The sequence below is a fragment of the Mastigoproctus giganteus genome, chromosome 7 (genome assembly GCF_048544385.1).
Source record: "Mastigoproctus giganteus isolate SK-2022 chromosome 7, ASM4854438v1, whole genome shotgun sequence".
Classification (NCBI taxonomy): Eukaryota; Metazoa; Arthropoda; class Arachnida; order Uropygi; family Thelyphonidae; genus Mastigoproctus; species Mastigoproctus giganteus.
In genome coordinates this window covers 15517187-15541833 of record NC_143581.1, presented here as the reverse complement: position 1 = coordinate 15541833, position 24647 = coordinate 15517187, and the positions used below count along the sequence as shown (strand labels likewise).

At 36.8% G+C, this 24647-nt stretch overlaps 1 protein-coding gene across 3 annotated transcripts in view; it reads left to right on the top strand.

Annotated features, from left to right (window-relative positions):
* The first annotated feature begins 3095 nt into the window (after positions 1-3095).
* LOC150082552 (uncharacterized) overlaps positions 3096-24647 on the top strand; it is a 165191-nt gene continuing 143639 nt past the window's right edge. For all 3 annotated transcript variants that reach the window (XM_090378690.1, XM_090378692.1, XM_090378693.1), the window contains exon 1: positions 3096-3165. The gene's annotated coding sequence lies outside the window, so the exon portion shown is untranslated. The remainder of the gene's footprint in view (positions 3166-24647) is intronic.

The following is a 24647-nucleotide window of genomic DNA, read 5'->3' as shown; positions in this document are numbered from 1 at the left end:
GGATATGGAAAATGTCGTTCGAACCAGAGAACACTTTGCCTGCACAACGAGTTTCAGTAGTATTGCACAGCTTTTAAACAAATTAGTTTGAAACTATGGGACAGTGCAATTAGCAGATTAACCTTTTGGAGAATAGATTATTATTTTTTATTATTATTATTAATAGCCATATGGTGCAAGGAAGCCTGAGGCTTATGCTGCACCGGCCAAAAAAAAAAAAAAAAAAAAAAAATTCCCTATTACCCTGAGAGAGAGAGAGAGAAGTAGAAAGGAATCACCAAGAAAGAGAAGAATGATGATATCCAGCTCAGGACCCTGGGTGTGCCAAGCCCATACTCACCAGATGTGAGCCCTGGGGATTACATGGCCAAAAGGTTAATCTACTATTTAGCCATTCCCATCGTTTAAATAAATGACAGGTTAATCTTTGTCTTGGAAATAGCGTTATATTAATGCCACTCGTTGTGAAGACAAAGTTTGTTCTACTGTCAGTGTCAGTATTAAGGCCATTGCATTAACTAAAGTAGCTTAAATCCTGGAGAACTGAAAATATTAAGAAGACAGTACTGCTAACTCTATTTAATAATAATTATTTTATTTTTGTAATGTATTTAGTTTATTCGATTTTATAATATAATTAGTATTAAAATTAATTAATTAAACTTATTAAATAATATAAGCGTAATTTCATATATTGCAATATTTCATAATATATTACAATATAAGCATAATTATGAATTATGAATAATTAATAATTTCGTTTATTTACTAATAATATTCTGCCAATATAGAATGGTATGTTTATTTTTCATGCTTTTTTTTTTTTTTTTTTATGTCGAACCCATTTTGTTCCCGGATTTGAAGGGAAAATTATTATTATTATAAAATGTTTTCTCCTTGAGATTTTTTTCACTCCGTGACGTGTAGTGGCACCAAGTGCATAGGGTGGTTGGTTGTGTCTGGCTGTTATTATTATTGTTATTACTGTTGGTCGAGGAACTGTCTTACTGTCCTATAGGTCTCCAGAAACGCGTCTTTTTGGAGTTCCATGTAAGTGTTCTCTGGGAGACCTATTACTGCAAGGTTCTTTGGCACCATGCTGGTGGTTCACACGGTGATCGGATTTGTCATTACTTGTTCCATACGCCACATTTCTTTGACTTCCTGTCTTATGCGTACTTCCTGATCTTTTCCTCCTAGGTTTTCTGCTAGTGTTAGGCACCGCTATGTCAATCTAATCAGGTAGATAGCCATTTCCTTCTTGTTGGTGAAGGCTATGTCTGGTCTGTTGTGGGGAGATCGTGTTGTCCTTTATTATAGCACGGTCCCAGTACAGTTTGTGAGTAGGGGTTTGTAGTACGGCCTGAGGTCGTACTTGTAATACGGTAGATTTTCTTTAATCATCTGGTATTTTTGCACTAGCATTATTATTTGTTTATTTCTCTTTCAACATGCCCATTAACAGCTTTTGACTAGAGGGGGGGTTACATTATTTCAGATTTGGCAAACTTGTGTTAGGCACCGCTATGTCAATCAGGTAGATAGCCATTTCTTTCTTGTTGGTGAGAGGAGTGCATGTTCTTTGGGGGGTGCACACCTAAACATTTTCGTGCACGTAATGTAACGTTAGGGAGTATATTTGCTTAATATTTGATGAAAGTGGAAGTCTGAAAATGCAGTTAGAAGGAAACAAAAACACCTTATTTACAAAATTTAAGAAATCATAAAACAAATAACACGACTATTATAAGTTATTATAAGATAATTAAATTATTATTCTTATCATAAACCAACAATTTAATCATTAGGTTAATTAAAGTAAAAAAAAAAAAATTACATTTCTTTTCATCTGAAAGGAAGTTGATTGACGATTACTCTGTTCCTGTTTCAAAATTCATATTTGAACCTGCCACTAGATATTCCCTAATATTTCCTTCCCATTTATCTTGCCAGTATAGTTCCTCTGGGTCGATTTTCAGATTAGGTTAATAAAATTATGTTAAAACTTAATAGTATATTCTGGGAAAAATCTCTCCAGACTGTCCAACTTTGTCTTGAAACATCAAGCAAAATCCATAAATCATATTTTTGATTTTTGCTTAATTTAATTTCTCCAAGCCAAAATCAATACACAATTTGGTCTCACGAATGGGATTTGTCCCTGATCTGTCAAAAGTTCGTGCCTCTATTGTATATGCTAATTGGTGAACAGAAGACTTGATTTTACTAATTGGTAAACAGAACACCAAATGTTTTCTTGATACAGATGAATTTTTGTCTCACAAATTTAAATGTTGAGACGAATATGTCTACATATTGCACCAAATTTTAATCACTTTAGTTAGATATTATTACTAGATATTGAGTTAGCTGGCATTTAAATTTAGTGTTTATGAGACCAGTACATTACTAATAAGTGTGAAAATCCTGCTCCTGCCTCTACTGTATTTGCTAATCGAACAGAGAACGTTTTGTTTATACAGGAGTATCTTTGTCTTTGTTGAAATGAATTCGTCTCCATATTTCATCGAAATGTAATCATTTTAATAAGATGTATAGCCGCAGATAAAATTTTTGCAATCATTTATGAAACTCGTACATTAATTGTGGTGAAAATCACCTGTCAGTTTGAAACATTTTCAAGGACACCTGCACTTATTTATGATAGATGGCGCAACGTGACGTTGACAACCAATGCACAGAGAAACTGTAATTTTACTACAACTAGTCAGCTGTCATGAGCGCAGTTTGTGTTGTTGGTATACGTTCGGTGTTTCTGATGTATCAAGTTTGTATATTGTGTTTTTAGGAATGTTATTTCGCTCTTCATGAGGAGGATTTTATACGTATATATAAATATATATATATGCTGACCAGACACTTTGTAAATAATTTTCATTTAAATCCAGCTACCATCAAAGATGGAAGCAAGAAGATAGAAGTATAAATGATGAACGTTCAGACGTAACTCCGGCACGGCGAACTCCGAACCAAACCGCGTTTCGTGAGAACCCTTATCTCTTCCGCCTACACCATCGGGAAGTGTTACTCTCCTTGCTCATCCAGTGGGAACATGGAATTAAATTAGAAGTCAATTTTTAAAAATTTTTTTTATTTGTTGAATACAAGTGGAGGCAGACAACGCCTGAAAATTTATTAATTTACGTAAGTAAATAAGGTTTTCAGTGCATTTTTCCTCTATTTTTCATTTATATTTCCTTTAAAATAGTGTAGTTGTCTTCCTGCAGTGTGGGTGGACACAACCCTTTTTGGAGGTGTGTTCCGGAGGTGTGTACTTTAACTACAAACAACGCTGATATTTTTTTTAATCAAAGGTAAATAGTTCTAGAATTTTATATGTTGTATGACAATTCTAAAATTTTTCACAAAAAATTATATTATAAAATTTTTTTTCTGTGATCAATGTATACTTCTGTTATTATAGGGCCCTTTTGCATCGTTTAAAATTGTGGCATGGATCACATGGGAAGCAAAGCAAAAAAAGATAAAAGTTTTATAGGCGTGAACTAGGTTGTTTATTTATTTACTTTATATGCCGGTTCTTCGAATTATAGAATATCAAAACATAAAGATGAGTATATCCGCATCATTTGATCGTCTCTGTTCTTGTTTGGCGTTATTTGGTCTCCTGTTATCTCTAGACAGACGCGCAGTTGGAATCAGAAAGGAAAAGACTTCTAGGAGGGAAATCACCGAATGGACTTCATCTTTACGTAATGCATGATGTTCCGCATCTCTCTCTCTCTCTCTCTTGCTTGCTTGCTTGTAAACGCCGCATGTTTGGGGTGTGCACACCTAAACATTTTCGTGCACGTGATGCCAGGGAGTATATTTGCCTAATAATCGATGAAACTGGAGTCTGAAAATGTAATTCGAAGGAAAGGTGTTTCTTCCATTAAATACAAAACATTATATTCTTTAAGCACGAACTTCTCTATCAATAGATAAATTCGTGCTTTAAGAGAAAAACGTCTACAAGTGGTCTTTCTTTTACAGCATATCATATTTTTGTTATTTGTTTCTAAAATATATAATTACCAATTTGACAGTGCCTGTTGAAACATTTACTGTTAGTATAAAATGTGTGTAAATTCTTATATATGATATTATTGAATAATTAACAGACTTCGATTACGAAGTTATGTGACGTTTACACTATCAAGGAATAATCTTTACTTGAATGGGTGACTGTTATTCGTCTGACTATTTATAAGGTTTAAAAGAAGTACAAAAATAATATATTTAGAACAAATTGATAGTTTAATATGGGCTGAACTCCAGATCATGCGTACACCTTATCACCACATTGGCCAAATTTGGGACAGATTCAAGCAAAAGAAGTGTGGGTTTCTTAGTAGACTTTCATTTTTGTCTAGTGAAAAAAAGGTTAGGTTAGTTTATGCCATTAATTTGGGATGGATTCAACAAAAGAAGCCACTTCCTCCGCAGGTGTACCCATAATCTGGAGTTTAACCCTTTTGTACTCAAAGGCTGTAGAGTGGAGTTGAGAGGAGTTTTTGTGCTAAACTTATATTTTTTATTACTCGAGTAAACTGTCTGTTCCTGAATAGTTGACTGTTCATAGAATTACAACTGATCAGATGTATATACCTACAAAAGTAATATTGAGGCTTGTATGAGGGCTTGAAGAACAGAGTTGTGGTCCCACCAGAGGTGGACTGGGTCAAAAATTCTTACCGAAGAAAACAAATAGAATTTATTGGAGTTTAGAGTGTAATATTGAAAATCACACAGGCCTCTGACCCACCGGGTTTTCCCCGGTAAATCTTATGGCCAGTCTGCCTCTGGGTCCCACAAGAAGTAGCTATAGTTTGTGACTCTATTGTCAGGGAAATGGGAAATATATTGTGCAAAATGGACAGGTAGAATAGGACTAAGGTATGTCTACCAGGGGCTAAACTTAATGACATAGAGCAGTTATCTTTTAAGCACACAAAAGATAAGGTTGTACACATTGGTACTATTGAGGAAAAAGTAGCAAGGTTAGGATTAAATTTAAAATTGTCTCCAATTCAGATCAGACACGATAGGCAAAGTACAGATGAGAGCCTTGCCAATAAATTTGGCCCTGGACACAGAGGAACTGGATGCAAAAAATAATGTGACAACATATAATTAAATTTCAGAAAAGCTTTTGATACTGTTGCACATAAAAGATTTCCGTACAAATTGGAGCATTGTGGCAAGTTACTACTGTGGTTAAAGGGATGGATCTGTGTGGGAGAAGACAGTGTGGTTATCAGTAGGCACTGCTCATCTTGGACTAATGTTATTAGTGGGGTTACCCAGAGTTCAGTGCTGTGCCCATTGTTTTTGATATTTAATGTCCTAGGTTGCAGATGATACAAAAGTTGGCAGGGCGATATGCTACTGCAACAAGATCTGGAAAAATTGGACAGATGATCTCAGAAGTGGCAATTGAAGTTTAACTTTGACAAAGGCAAGGCACTGCATATGGGTACCAATAATCCCAGAATGACATAACAACTGTGTGATATCACACTGAGTGTAGTGGAGGATGAAGAAGACTTGGGGTTAATTGTTCATTCAGATGTGAAGTTCTCTGAACACTGCAGACAGGATGCTAGGAAAGCTCATGGGGTTTTGTCAATGATATGATATACAAGAATTTTTCCAGGAGGGATAAATAGGTGATTAACCTGTTGTATAAGGCAGTGGTTAGGCTATATCTTGAGCATTGTATACAGGTCTGGAAGCCTCATTTTAATAAGAATGTGGTTCTGTTGAGTGCAGAAAAGAGCAATGAGATTAGTGAGAGGAACAGAAGGATACTCTTACCAAGAATGGCTCCAGTTTTACAAATTGGAGAGGCTGGAAACTAGGCATCTGCAAGTAGATCTGATTGAGGTATTTAGCATTAGCAGTGGCAAATAATGCACGAAAGCAAGTTTATACAGCATCAGCCAAAAATACAAAAAACCCTACTCCTCCCACCTATTCATTCCCTCCAATACTTTGTGTGATTCTTCCTTGAATGTACTTAAGCTATCAACTTCAACATCAACAGATGAAAATTTGTTCCAGTAATCAACCGCCCGCTAGCTAAAGGCAAACTTCCACACATCTATTTTGCAACGGTCCTTCCTCAGTTTCAGTTTGTTCCCCATCATGTTTGTGGACTGAGAAAGAGGAAGAATCCCATCAACATTGAGTCCATTCAAAGTCATAAACAACTCAGTCAGATCACCTTGCATATGCCTAATCTCCAGATGTTGCAATTAGCAGAACTGAAGCCTGCCTTGTTAAGAGTACCCCTTTGTTCCCCTCACCAATCTCGTTGCCCTTCTCTGTACTCATTCCAGCAGCTCCACATCCTTACTAAAATGAAGCTCTCAAGACCTCTATGCTGAACTCAAGATGGGGCCTGACCATCACCTTATACAATGGGATAATCATCTCCTTATCCTTGCTAGCAAAATTACTGTATATCATTGACAAAACCTCATGAGCTTCCTTGGCAGCTTATCTGCATTGCTCAGAGAACTTCATATCTCACTGCACAATTACCCCCAGATCTTTTTCATTTTCCCCTAACCTGAGTGTAGTACCACACAATTGATAATTTACTCTGGGATTACTGCTATCCATATGCAGTACTTTGTTTTTTTCAATGTTAAACTTCAATTTCCATTTCTCAGCTTATCTGCTTAACTTTTCTAGATTCTGTTGCAGTAGCATACTATCATTAACCACCCTACCAACCTTTGTATCTTCTGCAAACTTGGACATTAATCGTAATATGCCTTCATCAATATCATTGATAAATATAGAAGACAACAATCAGCACAGACCAAACTGGGGGGGGGGGGACTCCACTAATAATATTAGTCCATGAAGAGCAATGCCCATTGATAACCACTCTCTGTCTTCTCCTGTTCAACCATCCATTTATCTGTAGCAGCAACTTTCCCTTAATTCCACACTGCTCCAATTTGTACACCTGTCTTTTATGTGCAACAGCATCAAAAGCTGTCCTGAAATCCAAATATATGATATTAAAATTACTTTTTGCATCCAGTTCCTTTGTGACCACATCGTAGTATCAAACCAAATTGGTCAAACAAGAATTTTCCTTAATAAACCCATACTGTCTGAAGTATAATTGCAGTCTTATTTAGATGACCCTGTATTACTTCTTTTAGCAGTGATTCCATTATATTCCCTGGAACAGAAGTTAAACTAACAGGTCTGTAATTATTCATGTCACCCTTTGATCCCCTTTTGTGAATGGGGATTAACTTCAACACTTTCTCTTCCACTTTTCTCTTAGTTATTACAAAATTATTTACCTCCCTGTTAGAGTTTGATAAACTTCCAGTATCCCCTTCCCTAAAGAATTCCTCGTGTGAATGTAGATGAAAATACTCATTCAGTTTGTCAGCAACCTGAGCTGGATCATCAACAGTTAAACCATTGATAATAAGTGGACCAATATGATTCATCTCCTTACTTCTAGTATTTACATCAGTGAAGAAATCTTTGCTGTTTTTCTTTGCATCCTTTGCCAAAGATTTCTCATAATCTGCCTTTGCTTGCCTGACCTCCTTTGTGACTTGATTACAGATTAGTTTATATTTACCGTAGCCTTCTGTGTCACCCAATAATTTATATGCATCCCATGCATTTTTCTTCTGTCACAAGTTTCATCAGCATCTGACATCCATTTAGGCCTATATATTGAAGAGTATTTCTTTATTATTATTAGCATTAACCATATGGTGCAAGGAAGCCTGAGGCTTATGCTTTGGCACCTCCGTAGCCAGGTGGGAAGGAGCGGCGGTGCGTAGCACATGCTTCTTGATTAGACCGGGGTTCGAGCCCGTCACCACCAAATACGGAGGATGCGGAAAGGTCAGGGAATGACCACCGCATATTCCCGGAGTAATAGGGCCTTAGTTGCTAATGCTCCTAAAAGCCAAATAACAACAACGGCTTATGCTGTACCAGCCAAAAAAAATTTCTGAGTTACCCTGTGTGTGTGTGTGTGTGAGAGAGAGAGAGAGAGAGAGAGAGAGAGAGAGAGAGAGAGAGAGAGAGAGAGAGAGAGAGAGAAGGAAATCACCAAGAAAGAGAAGAAAGATGATATCCAGCTGAGGACCCTGGGTGTGCCAAGCCCATACTTACGAGATATGAACCCCTGGGGTTAAATTTTTCTGTTTATACTCCGGGACAACCAAATGGTCAGAGGAGTTCACAAGATAGACAGAATACAAGAAACAGCACCATATTCAGCAGTCATGGGCTTGAACCCCCTGTCACTCAAGGCATGTGTACTTATGCACCCAAGCATCTGACCACTAGGCTATGGCAGCCTTAAAAAACAGTTGGTAAACCATAAGATGGAAGCTTGTTTCGAAGACCTTTATGCCAAACATGATCGAAAACCTTTGAGATGTAAAGCAACTGCTTGTGTTTCACCGAACTTTTCCATTGAGTTTGTCCATAGATGGATAACATAAGCCAGAATATCACCAGTGGATCGACATCTTAATTAGTATTAAAAAAGCCTAGTAGCTTCTATGATTACTTCTTTGAATGCTTCTAATTTAGAATTTGTTGATGGTATCATCATTAGTTGGTCCCACTGTATAGAATTTATAAACTGTCAGAGACCACTGTAGTCACCTTTACAAATGCAAAAACCCCTCCTTTTACCTCTGATCATAGTTACATCTTTAAGTAAATCCCAGATCAATACACAGTGATAACTGCCACCTACTGGTTCTTTTATCTGCAGATTCTTAATTGATGAATAATCACTACTGATAATTAGACCAAGAGTATTACTGCTCATTGCCTCTCTAACGCTGTGTAGGAAACAGTCATCCAATAAATCCACAAACGTCTTGCTAGTCTGTGAGTTACCAATCTATGAGTTCCAGTCAACATCTGGAAAGTTAAAATCTCCCATTATAAGATATTCTGATTTTCTAGCCCACTCTATTTCTCTGTATAGCTGTTCATTGTACTCATCAGAGTCATTAGGCCTATAATATTCACCTACTCTTATTTTTGCTTCCCCAGTGCTTATCTCACACGAAACTGACTCAGTGTTGCATTGGCCACTGATGTCAACTGGATGTACTGCCTACCCTGTCTGGCCTTTCTGTATACATTGTACTCCCCATATTCAAATTCTTCATTCCTTTTTATCTGTATTTGATGTCTTGAGCAGCACTTTAAATTCATTAAATTTATTTACTATAATCCTAGCATTGGTTTACATACAAGTATGCACGCACCGGTTCTTATGCTTAGTTATCCTAACACAGATCATGTATTCAACTGTTTCATGATGACCTCCAGCAGTCCTTGAAATCTCTAGCATCTTTCTTTCTAATAGAAGCAGTGCACGATCACTTTCTCCTCTGCTTGCGGATATTGTTAATGTATTAGTATGTGTATCCCCCCAAGCTAGCAGCTTTCTGACCCACCTAATGCTGCCTTGCTAGTATCAGCAAATATTCCTGTACCCTTTTTTTGTTTAAGTGTATCCTATCCCTGAAGCAATCTCTTCTGTTAAAAAGCACAGACCATGCTGAGAAAAATTTTACCCCATGAGCCTTGCAGAGTTTCTCCAGAGCCAAATGATTGATAAGGCTCTCATCATATAATCCCTCCTATTGTGGCTGGGCAGAATTGCCGACACTTCCAAATTTAACCACATTTTGCAACCTTCTGTACTTGTTATTTTGCCCTGTACTTGTTAAATCTGCAGATCTCCTAATTTTAATGTCATTTATGCCAACATATCTCCTTTTGTGCCCTTAAAAAATGATATATGCACTTCAGCATCATCAAATTTTGCACTTGGCAGGCACACCCTGTTCTTATTCCAGCTCTCCTTTTAGCACTATATATTTTCCATTTCCTTACAATAGTCACCAACAACAAATGGCTCCTGTGAAAAAAGAGCATTCTGCCTTGGGGTTGCTACTGTGTTGCCTGATGATCAAGTGCAAGCTCTGGCATTGACGTGGGCAGCTGAATTGATTTAAGGCTTTGAATAGATCGAGTTAGCTCAGTGCTGATGGCATCCTTCCCCTTTTTCAGACAATACACATGAGGGAACATAAATTTAAATTGAGGAAGAATAGTTGCAGGATAGATGTGTCAGAATTTGCTTTCAGCTAGTAAGTTCATTGTTGGAAGAAATTTCCATCTGGTGTTCTGAAAGTATATAGTTTGAATAAAGCTAAGGACGAACTAGACAGGTTTTTTTTCCTGTTAATACAGGGTCATGAGCTGGATATCATCATTCTTCTCTTTCTTGATGATTCCCTTCTACTTCTCTCTCTCTCTCTCTCAGGGTAATTTAAAGTTTTTTGGCTGGTTCAGCATAAGCCTCAGGCTTTTCCTTGCACCATGTGGCTAATAGTAATTATAATAATAAGCTTGCTTTTACAGCATCAGCCAATTTTTTTCTGCTATTAATACTAAATACTAATATGATTGGCCTCTGTAGCCGAGTGGTCAGGAGCAGGAGTGCAGTAGCACACGTTCTTTGAGTAGACCGGGGTTCAAGTCCCTGACTACCGAATACGGTCGATCTGCCAACCGGCACTGGACCAGCGTGGCAGATTTCCCTCAGCATGAATTGTTGAGGAGGCTTCCATCCTGCAGTGGGTTGATAATGGCTGCACTTTACCTTTTTTATTAATATGATTGTTTTAAAGGTCTGGTAAAAAAATTGAGTATAGGCAATTTTAATGAATTTGAAAAGTCAATGAATGCAGACATTGTAGGAATAACGGAGATGAGGTATCACTCAGACATAATGCGGAATTTGAATATGGGAAGTACAATATATACAGGAAGGATAGACAGGAAATGAGAGGCAGAGGGATTATGCTCTTAGGAAGAATATTAAATCTAAGGTATCCAATTGGCATGAGTGCAACTTTGAATCAGTTTGTTGTGCGATATAAGCACTGGGAAAACAAAATTGAGGGTAGGAGTGTGTTATAGGCCTAATGACTATGATGTATATACCAAACAGCTGTACAGGGACATAGAGTGGACCAGTAAATCGAAATGTCTCATAATGGGGGATTTTAACTTTTCAGATGTTGACTGGAATTTTAAGATTGGTCACTCACACTAGAGACTTTTGTGGATTTCTTGGATTACTGTTTTCTACAGCAGCATGTTAGAGAGGCAACAAGAGGAAGCAATACTCTTGATCTGCTTATCAGCAGTGATTCTTTATGCATTAAGTATTTGCAGGTAAAAGACCCACTGGGTGTCAGCAATCACAGTATACCAGTGTGGAATTTATAATTAAAGACAATACTGTCAAGCATAAAGTGAAAGGCTTTTGCTTTTGTAAGGGTAACTACAGAGGTCTTAGACAGTTTTAAATTGTGTGCAGTGGAAGTAACTAATGATGTCACCAACGGCAAATTCTAAATAGGAAGTAATCAAAGAAGCTACTAGGCCTTCCATACCAACAAAGAAATACCGTTCAAGGCTTAGACCTAAATGGATGGCAGATGAACTATTGAGACCCGTGGCAGAGAGGAAAAGTGCATGGGATTCATATAAATTATCAGTTGATACAGAAGCGTATGGTATATATAAATTAGTTTGTAATCAAGTTATAAAGGAGATTAGGCAAGCTAAGGCAGATTATGAGAAGTCTTTGACAAAGAATGCAAAGAAAAACAGCAAAGACTCCTATGCTTATATTAACTGGAGAAGGAAGGGGTTGCATTACATTGGGTCACTTGATGTCTGTGAGCTAGATGTAGGATAGGGATAGATGTGCGGAAATTTGCCTTTAGCCAGTGGATAGTTGGTTGGTGGAACAGACTTTCATCCCTTGTTGTGGAAGTTGATAGCCTAAATAAATTTAAGGCTCAGCTGGACAGGTATTTCGAACAAACGAAGGGGTGAAATGGGAGTTTTTTTTTTTTTTTTTGGCTGATGCTGCATAAGCTTGCTTTCTTGCATCATATGCCTCTACTAATGCTAATGTCCTTGCTCAAGTTGCTGACAAACTAAATAGTACTTTGCATCTGCATTCACACATGAGGAATTCTTTAGGGAAAGCGCTGCCAGAACCTTATCAAATTCTAAAGAGGAAATAAAACAATTTTGTGATAACTGAAAGAAAAGTGGAGGAGAAATTGTTTAGATGGAAATCAAAAAGGCACCTGGGGCAAATGAAATAAATCCATTTATATTAAGGGAGGCAGCAAAGTAGGTAAGGTGCCTCTGTAGCCAGGTGGGCAGGAGCAGCAGTGCATAGCACACGCTTCTTAATTAGACTGGGGTTCGAGCCCATGACCACCAAATATTGTGGATGCGGATAGGTCAGGGAACGACCACCGCATATCCCTGGAGCAATATGGCCTTAGTTGCTAATGCTCCTAAAAACCAAATAACAAAGTAGGTAAGCAAACCCTTAGCCAGGGCCATGTTAACGCTACAGCCAAACCGGCCATGGCCAGGGGCCTAACCCAAAGAGGGGCCTCATTTTCAGTGTAAATATTTTCTTAAGTAGTGATAAATATTTCTAATAATAATAATAAACCAAGAAAACGTGTAATATAAAAGCATACTTGAACTTAACTTAAGTGTTTAAATTTTATTCTTATACCTTTTTATTGTACAATAAATAAGTTTAAAAGTTTCTATTAAAATTGTTTTTATTATTACTTATTTTTCAAGTATGACATACAGAAAAAAACATAAAACATTTTTCACTTTTTATTTTATATTTTTATCAAGGAATTATTATTCACAATATAAATATAAAAACCTATGTAGTATTTGTATTTATATGTATGTGCAATATATGTATATATTAAAGGGGCCTCAAATTTAAATATGGCCATGGGCCTATTTCATCCTTAATCTGGCCCTGCCCTTAGTCATAATTATGAGAGCATCCTTGGATTCAAGGGAGGTCTCTATGGACTGGAGAAGTGCAAATATATCCACAATTCATAAAGGGAATCAAAAGGCAACATGAGTAATTACAGGACCTGTTAGCTTAACTTCTGTTCCAGGGGAAACAATGGAATCACTGGTTAAAGAAGTAATTCAGGACCATTTGGACAGGCATGCAATCATACTGCAATTACAGTGTGAATTGGTCAAGGAGCTGTCTTGTCTAGCCAATTTGATAGGTTACTATGATGCAGGGACCAAGGAACTGGATCCAAAAAATAATTTTGACATCATATACATTGTACTTTGATTTCAGGAAGGCTTTTCATACTGTTTCACGTAAAAGAGTGCTGTATAAACTGAGGCAATGTGTCATTAAAAGCAAGTTACTGCTAGGGATAAAGGAACCGTTAAATGAAAAAAGACAGACTGGTTATCAATGGGCACTGCTCTTTGTGGACTAATGCTATTAGTGGAGTTCCCAGAGTTTAGTCCATTGTTGTTTTCAATATTTATCACTGATATTGATGAAGGTATATCAGGCTTAATGTCTAAGTTTGCAAATGATACAAATGTTGCCAGGGTTGTTAATGGCAGTCATCAAGGTGAAGTACTGCAACAAGATCTAGGAAAATTGGTTTGATTGGCTGAGAAATGGCAGTTGACATTTAACATTGAGAAATGCAAGGTACTGCACATGGGTAGCAGTAACCCCAGAGTAACTTATCAACTGTGTAGTACTACACTCAGATAGTGGAGAATGAAAAAGATCTTGGGGATAATTGTGCAGTCAAATATGAAGTTATCTGAGCAGTGCCGATGTGGCAGGACAGCTCATGGGATTTTGTCAATGACATACAGAAACTTTGCTAGCAGGGATAAGGAGGTGATTATCCCTTTGTATAAGGCCATGGTTAGGCCACATCTTGAGTAATGTGTACAGGTCTGGAGGCCTCACTTTAGAAAGGATGTAGATCTGCTGGAATGGGTGCAGAGAAGGGCAACCAGATTGGTAAAGGGAACAAAAGGGTGCTCTTACAACAGCTTCAGTTCTGCAAATTGCAGCATCTCGAGACCGGACACCTGCGAGGAGATCTGATTGATGTGTTTAAACCCCTGAATGAGTAAGTTGAATGTTAATGGTATTCTTCCACTTGCTGAGACTACACAAATGAGGGAGCATAAATTCATGTTGGCGAATGAAGCCTGCTCCAACAATCACCAATTTTATTGTTGGAGCAGGCTTCCATTTGTTGTTGTGGTGGATGGGCTGAATGAATTCAAGGGAGAACTAGACAAATTCTTGCAGGGCATGGATGGTGAACTGTTTTTTTTTTGGCTGATGCTATATAAGCTTGCCTTCTTGCATAATTTGCCATTAATACTGCTACTATTGGCAACTGAAGAATGTGGTTTTTACATTAATGTTTCACAGTAATATTTTTGCCACACCCCTCTTCCACTGGGGACAGTGGAAGGGCAGTGTGGAATAATGGAATAGGATCCCAATTTTATTTTGTGGCAGTGTGTTATAATGGAATTGGACCTTGGATCTATTTTGTTGGTTTTGGAACACGAGGTAATGATTAAGAGATATACAAGAGTATTTGTATTGCAATGCTAGAGGTGAAATTCTTGGATCTTCGCAAGATGAACTACTGTGAAAGCATTTGCCAAGAATGTTTTCATTAACAAGAACGAAAGTAGAGGTTCAAAGATGATCAATTACTGCCCTAGTTCTAACAAAACGTTTAGTGTGAGAATAGTTGTAAAAATATATGCTTCAATAAATCTATGGGTAATCTTTTCCATAACAGTGGCTTACTGATATGCACAAATAGTAGATTTAACTCTGCACAACCAAGGTTTTTGTGACCATCATAACTAAAGTATGGAGAAAAAGAACTGGTGGATCAATGGTACTCACTTGACTTTCCAGTACATACTAGTGCAATGGAAGAGAGGGTATATGGGCAACCTTGAGCCATCTGTTATTTTTCTCTCTCTGCTATATGATTATATAGCAGAGAAACACAGTATTAGAGAATAAGAAAAAAGGCAATTCTTAACCATAACAAGATGATGAGCAACTTTATCAATTTGCATGACATTTTTATTTTAACAATATACTATGCAAAAACTCAATCAATTTCTTGATGTAATGACAAAGATTGCCAAATTTCATTTTTGTTTCCATTGTAACTTGTTGCGCAGCTGATGAGCTACACTGGAAACAAAAATGAAATTTGGCAATCTTTGTCATTACATCAAGAAATTGATTGAGTTTTTGCATAGTATATTGTTAAAATAAAAATGTCATGCAAATTGATAAAGTTGCTCATCATCTTGTTATGGTTAAGAATTGCCTTTTTTCTTATTCTCTAATACTGTGTTTTTTTGCTGAAACATATTTACTGATATTCCCTCAGATACTGTACTAAACATGCATTTTAAATTGACATTACAGTGCATTACAATATTTGATGTGACTTTGTTTTTGTTTATTGCCATTTGTGTACATTTAACAAATTGAACTGTTGTATACATTTGTAATCATAACCACTACCTTTTAGTCATTATAAATTTTACACTTGTAAATAAGTTTAGTTGTTAGTACTTAATATTCATTGAAATGTGCTTCTCGAAAACCGTTCAATCACTAGGTATACCTCTTTAAAATAAGAAAAATTTTAAGATTTAAAATCTGACACCTCTGAATCCACGAAGGTGCCAGATTTTAAAGAGTTTACCATCTGTGTGCATGTATATCTTTATTAATTATTAATATTAACAGCTAATAGTTTATATATATATATATATATATATCATAAATGTATGAATATTTATTTATTTATAAACATATTTAAATTTTATCATAAGTTTGAGCATTGGGAGATTAAAATTTAAGGTTGTTGAGAAAAAGTTTGGGAACAGTTTGGCCTTCTGAATTATGCAAGGTTTGTGCTAGTTCTGTTTCAAATCGAACTCTTGTATATTTTGCAGATTAATAAAATAATAAAATTTCAGGCATTGTGTGTAATAAATTTATTGTATCCAGTTGAAATGGTTTATAAGCTAGCCAGGTATGACAGCTGTTTTAGGTGCTATCATCTTCCCTTTGAATCAGCTTTTGTCCACTGATAAAGATAGTAGGCATTGTTGCTCTCCATTTTTCCCATTTTTCAGTTCTGATAATTTTTTTAACAGATAAGCAACGTTAATACATTTAATATTGACCTAGGAAAATGTGAGAGATATTGCATTCTAAGATTGATAACATGTAGATTAATCATGGAAAATTAGCTTAATATCTGCATTTAGTAGCATTAACTCATGAAAGTTAGAGTTTACTCTTTCAGAAACCTAAATTTCTTTTCTTCTATAAGGTTACATTATGTTTTCTTTTTTTTTGTTTTTCCATTCTTATTAATTTTATGATTCTGTACTGTAATCCACTGGCTGGCATCACAGTTATTTTGACCTCCATATATTTTTTGGCTCTTTCATACTCAAAATTTATTCTATTCACACCTTTTCTCTGTTGCAGTAGCAACTCACAGTTCCTTTCAAGATAAGTTTTTCATGGTTTTTCTATTCAAAATTCAAGCTATAACTTTTGAATACGGTTAAGATTTCTTTTCTTATAGCTATGTAATACAAATACTGTAGCACTTTGTTCATGTATTACACTATTGTATATTGCACTATTTTTTATAAAACTAGGAAAAATGTTAAATAAATAAATAAATTTTCGTTAATATTTTTATGACCACTGTGTCCAGAGGAATTTACAACTTAATTGTAACTGTTTTATCACAAGTAAACCATCATGAAAATTTACAAATATGACAAAAATGCTGTGCATATTTTGTGTTAGAATGTAGGCTTGATCTTGCAATATGCATGCCAATGTCTGCATACATTACGCCAGGACCATAAATGGTTTATACAAAAAAAAAAAAAAAACATGCAATAAACACCAATGTTTGAGAATGCTACTCTGCTCAGGAGCATGCAAGTGGCATTGGGAAGCCCATGTACATGGTTGTTTTTCCTGGTGGCCCTGCTTTTTTTTTTTTATAGTTATGTTGACTGTGAGAATTCTAAAACCTTTCCAGCAGTTTTGGAAGGATTAATGTCAGTTGCTTCCAAGATATGAGCACAAGAACCGTTTTCAATTATATTCTAATGATGAGAATTAAACTCACTAATGGCCAAGAATAAAGTGAGAAATAGGTATCTTATATGGAACTTGGCACATTGGGGATGACAGAAGTTGATGGTAAAGATAGATACCGAGGAGGTGATGCTTGTTTGTTTTGAAATTTATTTTCTGTATTAATTTCTAAGGTTACAATGTTCCAAACAGGGGTGAGCTGTCCTGATGGTGCACTGCACCCGGGCACCAACATTCAAGGGCCACTTTAAAACCTGAAACTTATGTATACGTATGAAGGAAATTTTAAAGGGAGGCACCAAATTGCAATTGGCAACTGGGTGGCACATACCCTAGGAATGCCCCTGGTGCCAAAAAAGTAATTGAAATGCAGTGGAGGTAATATTTTAACCAAAAAAATTTATTCTTCATACTGGAGGGTACCCTGTTATTTTAAAACATTTGTACTGCTTAGAATAATTGCACATCTGAAGCTAAAAATAGTAATTATTGGTTTCGTTACTTATGGTACACATCACTTTATTACTGAAGAGTTACTAAGTTCTTTAATTTACTGTTATTACGCTATTCATTTTCATACAGTTCTTTTTTTTATTTGTATATTAAAAATAATTTTATATGCATTCTCAGTATACTTTTTTAATTTCACAATGAGCATATTATATGAACATTAGTTACAGTATTTATAAAAGTAACAAATAGAATTTTACTGGTATATGAAATATTTTTACCTCAGCTCATCAAATAATTTGTCCTATATTAACTTGCTGTATTTTCCACAAATAAGAAAAACTGCTATTTGTAAAACTATGGAGTAAAAATGAAATTGAATATGCAAAATCATGATTGAGAAAGGTCATAATCAATGAGAGATACCTGTATATCATTTGTGATTGTTCATGGGGTGATCATTTAATTTGCAGACTGGCAAGATTTTATGTTTATGCATGAACTTTTCATAACTGCTGCTGGAGGTGCTCTCCCTGCTCTCTACTAAGCAGACTCTATGTGCACATGCCAGTACTTGTCGAGCTAGTGTTGCATGAAGAGAGTTTTTTTTAGCTGTGTATCACTGACAATCGTTTTGAAGCAAGTATCATGTCAGACATACAAATTGACCAGCAATGTGTGATTTGTTACTGTGTCAGATGGGGCTTAAATGCATCAGAAACAGTTAGAGCTAACGAAGTGTAAGGTAATGAGTGTCTTGGTAGGACGGTCATATTCTGGTGTGACTGAACTTTCTAGTGTGAAGTGGTTTCTCCATCAAGACAATGCTAGGCCATATACGGCTAATTGTGCAGTTAGTGATCACTGCCATAGGTGCTGAGGTTCTGGCACATCCCCCTCATTTACCAGACTTAGCTCCTGTGATTTCTTCCTGTTTACACATCTGAAGAAAGCTCTGAAAGGCAAGTGTTTTGCGTCTGACACAACGATGCTTGCAGAGCCACAATGGAAGCACTTCGCAGTCTTTCGAAAAATGGCTTGCAAGAAGCATTTAATGCGTGGGTACGATGGTGGTAAAAGTGTCTAAAGTTCAAGGGAGAGTATTTTGAGTAGGAGAAATCCATAGAAGATTCAGATGATGACAATTAGGATAAGATCTTGCACCAGTCTGCAAATTAAATGATCACCTCTCTTATTAAAAAAATATCCATTGTTTTGGAATGTTGAGATTTAAAAGTTGATATCTCAATAATAGGTTCATCTTAGACATCTGAAATTTCACACATGGAATAGAGGGGACATTTGCCCTATTGCAGGATTTGGCTGCACGGGTTGATACCATTACTTTAGGATGTGGTATAAACATTGACATATGGCTCAACTCTTATTCATTATGATAGTGTCTATAAAATTGAGGATTGTGAAGGTCATGATATGTGTGATTTTAGATAGATTCAAATGTATGGATGTGAAATCAGTAAATTTTAATAAGTAAAGAGTAGGAAAATATGGAGAGTCATTGCATTTGGAAGTTTCAGAATGTGATTCCTCTCTTGAATTAACTCCCCCTGCCAGCAATCTGAATTTCTGGGAATTTTGCTACAGAAGTGTTTATTTTTTGATGACTAAGTTTATGATAGCTTCAATATAGCACTACTACTGAGCCATGGGTTGTCAGCTTTTGATGAGATGGAGAGACTCTGTTAATCTTTACATCAGCATGTATTTTGCAATGATTTTAAAGAAATTAAATACAGATGAGATTAACATTTGGAGACTGAATGCAGTTGCATGGTACTTAATATAGGGCATTTGTAGCATTATTAACATACTATAATTTGAGGTAAAAAATATTATTCTGGATGAATTCTATTTTGGTGCCCTGTATCATTGTTAATGGTATAGTAGTAGTGGAGTGGGATATAGGATAAATGCAACAATAGTGTAGTGTAGTGACAGACTATAAAAATATGAAAAAGTAGAAATGAAATAACAGAAATATAAAAAAATAAGCAAAACATTTATATTTTAATTCTTCAAGCAATTCTGATTCATCATACATGTTGTTAATGTTATGTACCTACTTGATTATTGAAAATAAGATAATTTATTAACGAGTGTTTTGTTTCATAAAATTTTCCACTTTGAGCCTTGAATGTTTATGAGAAAAATTTAGTACAGGACCAATAAAAACATGCCACTTAACATAAGATGATATTTAATCAAGGAGAGGTTAGGAGAAAGTTTCACTGTATAACATACATAGCTCCCTTCAAATATATATCTCATTCTATGATTATTTCTGTTATCTGACAGTAAAATGGAGTATGTTTATATATGGGTATGCCCCATTTTTGAGGTATCATTTATCTACAGTCCTGATATACCAAATGCTATTTTTCTTCCCAAAAGAATATCCAGCTGCCAAACCAAACCATACCACACAGCTTCAGGCAGTGGTATGTTAATAGTCTCATAATGACTGTTTCACATAAAAAATAGAATGTTCACATCACTGTTAAGGATAAAGTGTGCTTTGTTTGTCCAGGTATATCTGCTGAGCCATGGGTTGCAAACCTTCATTTGAAATAGAAACTATAGGGAAAAAGTTGGCATGTTGCAACGAATCAGTAGAAACCTGAAGTTCTGGAAGTAATTAGATGTCATGATGAGTAAGTTCCCCATGTAGTGCATTAGTCTCTTCCAGTAAGGTATGATGGATCTATAATAACTTGCATTTACAGCCTATCTATTCTGCACATGATACAGACATGGCTTGTCTCTTCAAGGAGATCACGAAGAACCTAGGTCAAGCATGGTCTGTGATAATTTCTGTACAGTGCAGATGCTAACATGCACTAAGAGTTGCCTCAGTAATACTTTCCTGGGTGTCATAGTTTTACAGTTTTAAGGTTTTTGCTCCTCTGCTAATATTATGATTTGGCATGCAAGATACTGTTCAAGGTTTAGGCCTAAATGGAAGTCAGATGAATTAATGAGGCTAGTGGCAGAGAAGAAGAATTTATGGGAGCATATAAAGTATGAGGCAATACAGAAGCCTATGGCAGGTATAAACAAGTCTGTAATGAAGTCACAAAGGAGGTTAGGCAGGTGAAGGCAGATTATAAGAAATCTTTCGCAAAGGATGCAAAGAAAAACAGCAAGGTGTTCTTTACTTATGTAAACTCTAGAAGGAAAGAGATGAATCAGATTTGACCACTTAACATAGATAGGTTGACTATTGATGATCATGCTCAGGTAGCCGATAAACTGAATGAGTATTTTGCATCTACATTCACACATGAGGAGTTATTCAATGAGGGGAGTATCAGAAGTTTATCAAACAGGGAGCTAAGTGATTTTGTAATAACCGAGAGCAAAGTGGAGGAGAAATTGTTGAAATTAAACATAAGGACGGCACCTGGGGTGGACGGGATCTATCCAGTTATATTAAAGGAGGAAGCAAAGGAAGTAAGCAAACCTTTAGCCATAATTATGAGAGCTTTCTTGGACTCAGGGGAGGTCCCCATGGACTGGAGGTGTATAAATGTATCACCAATTCACAAAGGAGGTTCAAAAGGTGACATAAGTAACTACAGACCTGTTAGTTTAACTTGTGTTCCGGAGAAAATAATGGAATCACTGGTTAAAGAAGCATTGCAGGATCATCTAGACAAGACTGCAGTAATAGTTAAGACACAGCATGGGTTTGTCAAAGGGAGGTCTTGTCTGACCAATTTGATTGCTTACTATGAGGTGGTCACAAAGGAACTGAATGCCAAAAATAATTTTGATATCATATACTTGGATTTCAGGAAAGCTTTTGATACTGTTGGACATGGAAGACTGCTGTACAAATTGGAGCGGTATGGCATTAAGGGCAAGTTAATGCAATGGATAAAGGGATAGTTTATTGGGAGATGGCAGAGAGTGGTAATAAATGGACACTGCTCTTTGTGGACAAATGTTTTTAGTGGAGTTCCCCAGGGTTCGGTGTTGGGCCCTTTGTTGTTTTGTATATTTATCAATGATATTGATGAAGTTATATCAGGTTTAATGTCCAAGTTTGCAGATGATACAAAGGTTGGCAGGGTTGTTAACGACAGTAATGACAGTATGCTACTCCAATTGGATCTAGATAAGTTCGGAAAATGGGCTGAGAAGTGGCAACTGGAATTTAACATTGACAAATGCAAAGTACTGCATATGGGTAGCAATAACCGAAGAGAAACATGCCAACTGGGTGGTAATACACTCAGGGAAGTGGAAAGTGAAAAAGACCTGGGGGTAATTGTGCAGCCAAATATGAAGTTCGCTGACAGTGCAGACGGGCTGCCAGGGCAGTCATGGAGTCTTGTCAATGATATATAGGAATTTTGCTAGCAGGGACAGGGGGATGATAATCCCATTATACAAGGCAATGGTCAGGCCACACCTAGAGTACTGTGTACAGGTTTGGAGGCTTCATTTTAGGAAGGATGTAGAGTTGCTAGAACGAGTACAAAGAAGTACAACAAGATTGGTGAGGGGAACAAAGGGGTGCTCTTACCAAGAAAGGCTTAAGTTCTGTTAATTGCAGCACGTGGGAAGTAGGCACCTGCAAGGTGATCTGATTGAGGTGTATAAAGCCTTGAATGGGTTGAGCAAGCTGAATGCTGATGGGATTCTTCGTCTTGCTCAGACTAAGAACCTGAGGGGACACAGTTTCAAATTGAGGAAAGATAGTAGTAGAATAGATGTGCGGAAATTTGCCTTTAGCCAGCAGGTAGTTGATTGATGGAACAGGCTTCCATCTTTTGTTGTGGAAGCTAATAGCCTAAATAAATTTTAAAGCTGAGCTGGACAGGCATTTGGAAAGAATGGAGGGATGAAATGGGAGTTTTTTTTTGGCTGATGCTGCATAAACTTGCCTTCTTGCATCGTATGCCTCTACTAATGCTAAGATCAAGTAGTATATTAATTTTTACTCTAATCAGTAGATATGGAATGGTTAATGGAAATATCAGAAGTCTAAAAGTATAACCATAGCATTATAGTTTGTATATTCTCCATAAATTGTTCATAATTAGCATTAGTAGAGGCATATGATGCAAGAAAGCAAGCTTATGCAGCATCAGCCAAAAAAAAAAAAAAAAACTTCCACTTCTCCCCTCTGTTCGTTCGAAATGCCTGTCCAGCTGAGCCTTAAATTTATTTAAGCTATCAACTTCCACAACAAAGGATGGAAGTCTGTTCCACCAACCAACTACCCGCTGACTAAAAGCAAATTTAAGCACATCTATCCTACATCTGTATTTCCTCAATTTGAATTTATGCCCTCTCAGGTGATTATTCTGAGCAAGAGGATGATCCCATCAGCATTGAGCATGCTCAATCCATTCAAGGCTTTATACAACTCTATCAGATCACCTCGCCGGTGCCTAGTCTCCAGACACTGTAATTTGCAAAACTTAAACCTTTCTTCGTAAGAGCAACCCTTTGTTCCATTCACTAATCTTGTTGCCCTTCTCTGTACTCGTTCCAGCAGCTCTCTACATCCTTCTTGAAATGAGTCCTCCAGACCTGTATACAGTACTCAAGGTGTGGCCTGACCATTGCCTTATACAAGGGAATAATCACCTCCTTATCCCTGCTAGAAAAATTCCTGTATATCATTGACAAGACACCATGAGCAACGCTTGCAGCCCGTTAGCACTGCTCAGAGAACTTCATATCTACCTGCACAATTACCTCCAGGTCCTTTTGATTCACTACCACTGTCAGTATAGTACCACAGAGTTGATACATTGCTCTGGGGTTGCTGTTTCCCATATGTAGTACTTTACACCTCTCAGCCCATCTGCTCAACCTTTCCAGATCCGGTTGCAGCAGCATAGTATCAGTAGTGTCCTTAACTACCCTGCCAACCTTTGTATCATCTGCAAACTTAGACATTAAGCTTGATATACCGTCATCAATATTATTTATAAATACAGAAAACAATAATGGACCCAACACTGAACCCTGAGGGACTCCACTAATAACATTAGTCCACGATGAGCAGTGTCCATCGATTACCACTCTCTGTCTTCTCCCCCTCAACCACCCCTTTATCCATAGCAGCAATTTGCCTCCAATGCTACACTGCTCCAATTTGCGCAGCAGTCTTCCATGTGCAACAGTATCAAAAGCCTTTCTAAGATCCAAGTATATAATATCAAAATTATTCCCTGCATCCAGTTCTTTTGTGACTGAATCATAGTATCCAATCAAATTGGTCAGGCAAGACTTCCCCTTAAAAAAACCATGTTGTGTCCGAGCTATAACTGAAGTCTTGTCTAGATGATCCTGTAGTGCTTCTTTAACCAGTGCCTCCATTAATTTTCCTGGAACAGAAGTTAAACTCACAGGTCTATAATTACTTGTGTCAGCCTTTGATCCTCCTTTGTGAATTGGAGTCACATTTGCACATCTCCAGTCTATGGATACCTCCCCTGAGTCCAAGGAAGCTCTCATAATTATGGCTAAGGGTTTGCTTACTTCCTCTGCTTCCTCCTTTAATATAACTGGATAGATCCCATCCACCCCAGGTGCCTTTCTTGTGTTTATCTTCAACAATTTCTCCTGCACTTTACTCTCAGTTATTACAAGATTATCTAGCTTACTGCCAGAGTTGAATACACCTCTGGCATTCCCTTCACTGAATAACTCCTCATGTGTGAATGTCGATGGAAAATATTGATTTAGTTTGTTAGCTACATGAGCAGGATCATGAACAGTTGAACCATCGATATCAAGTGGCCAATCTGATTCATTCCCTTCCTTCTAGAGTTTACATAAGTAGAGAATGCTTTGCTGTTTTTCTTTGCATCCTTTGCCAAAGATTTCTCATAATCTGCCTTTGCCTGCTTAACCTCCTTTGTGACTTGGTTACAGACCAGCTTATGTCTATCATAGGCTTCTGTGTCACGTGTTAATTTATATGTATCCCATGCATTTTTCTTGATATCGATGATATCGATTCTAAACGTGCTCTCATAATTATGGTTGTTTGCTTACCTCCTTTGCTGCCTCCCTTAATATA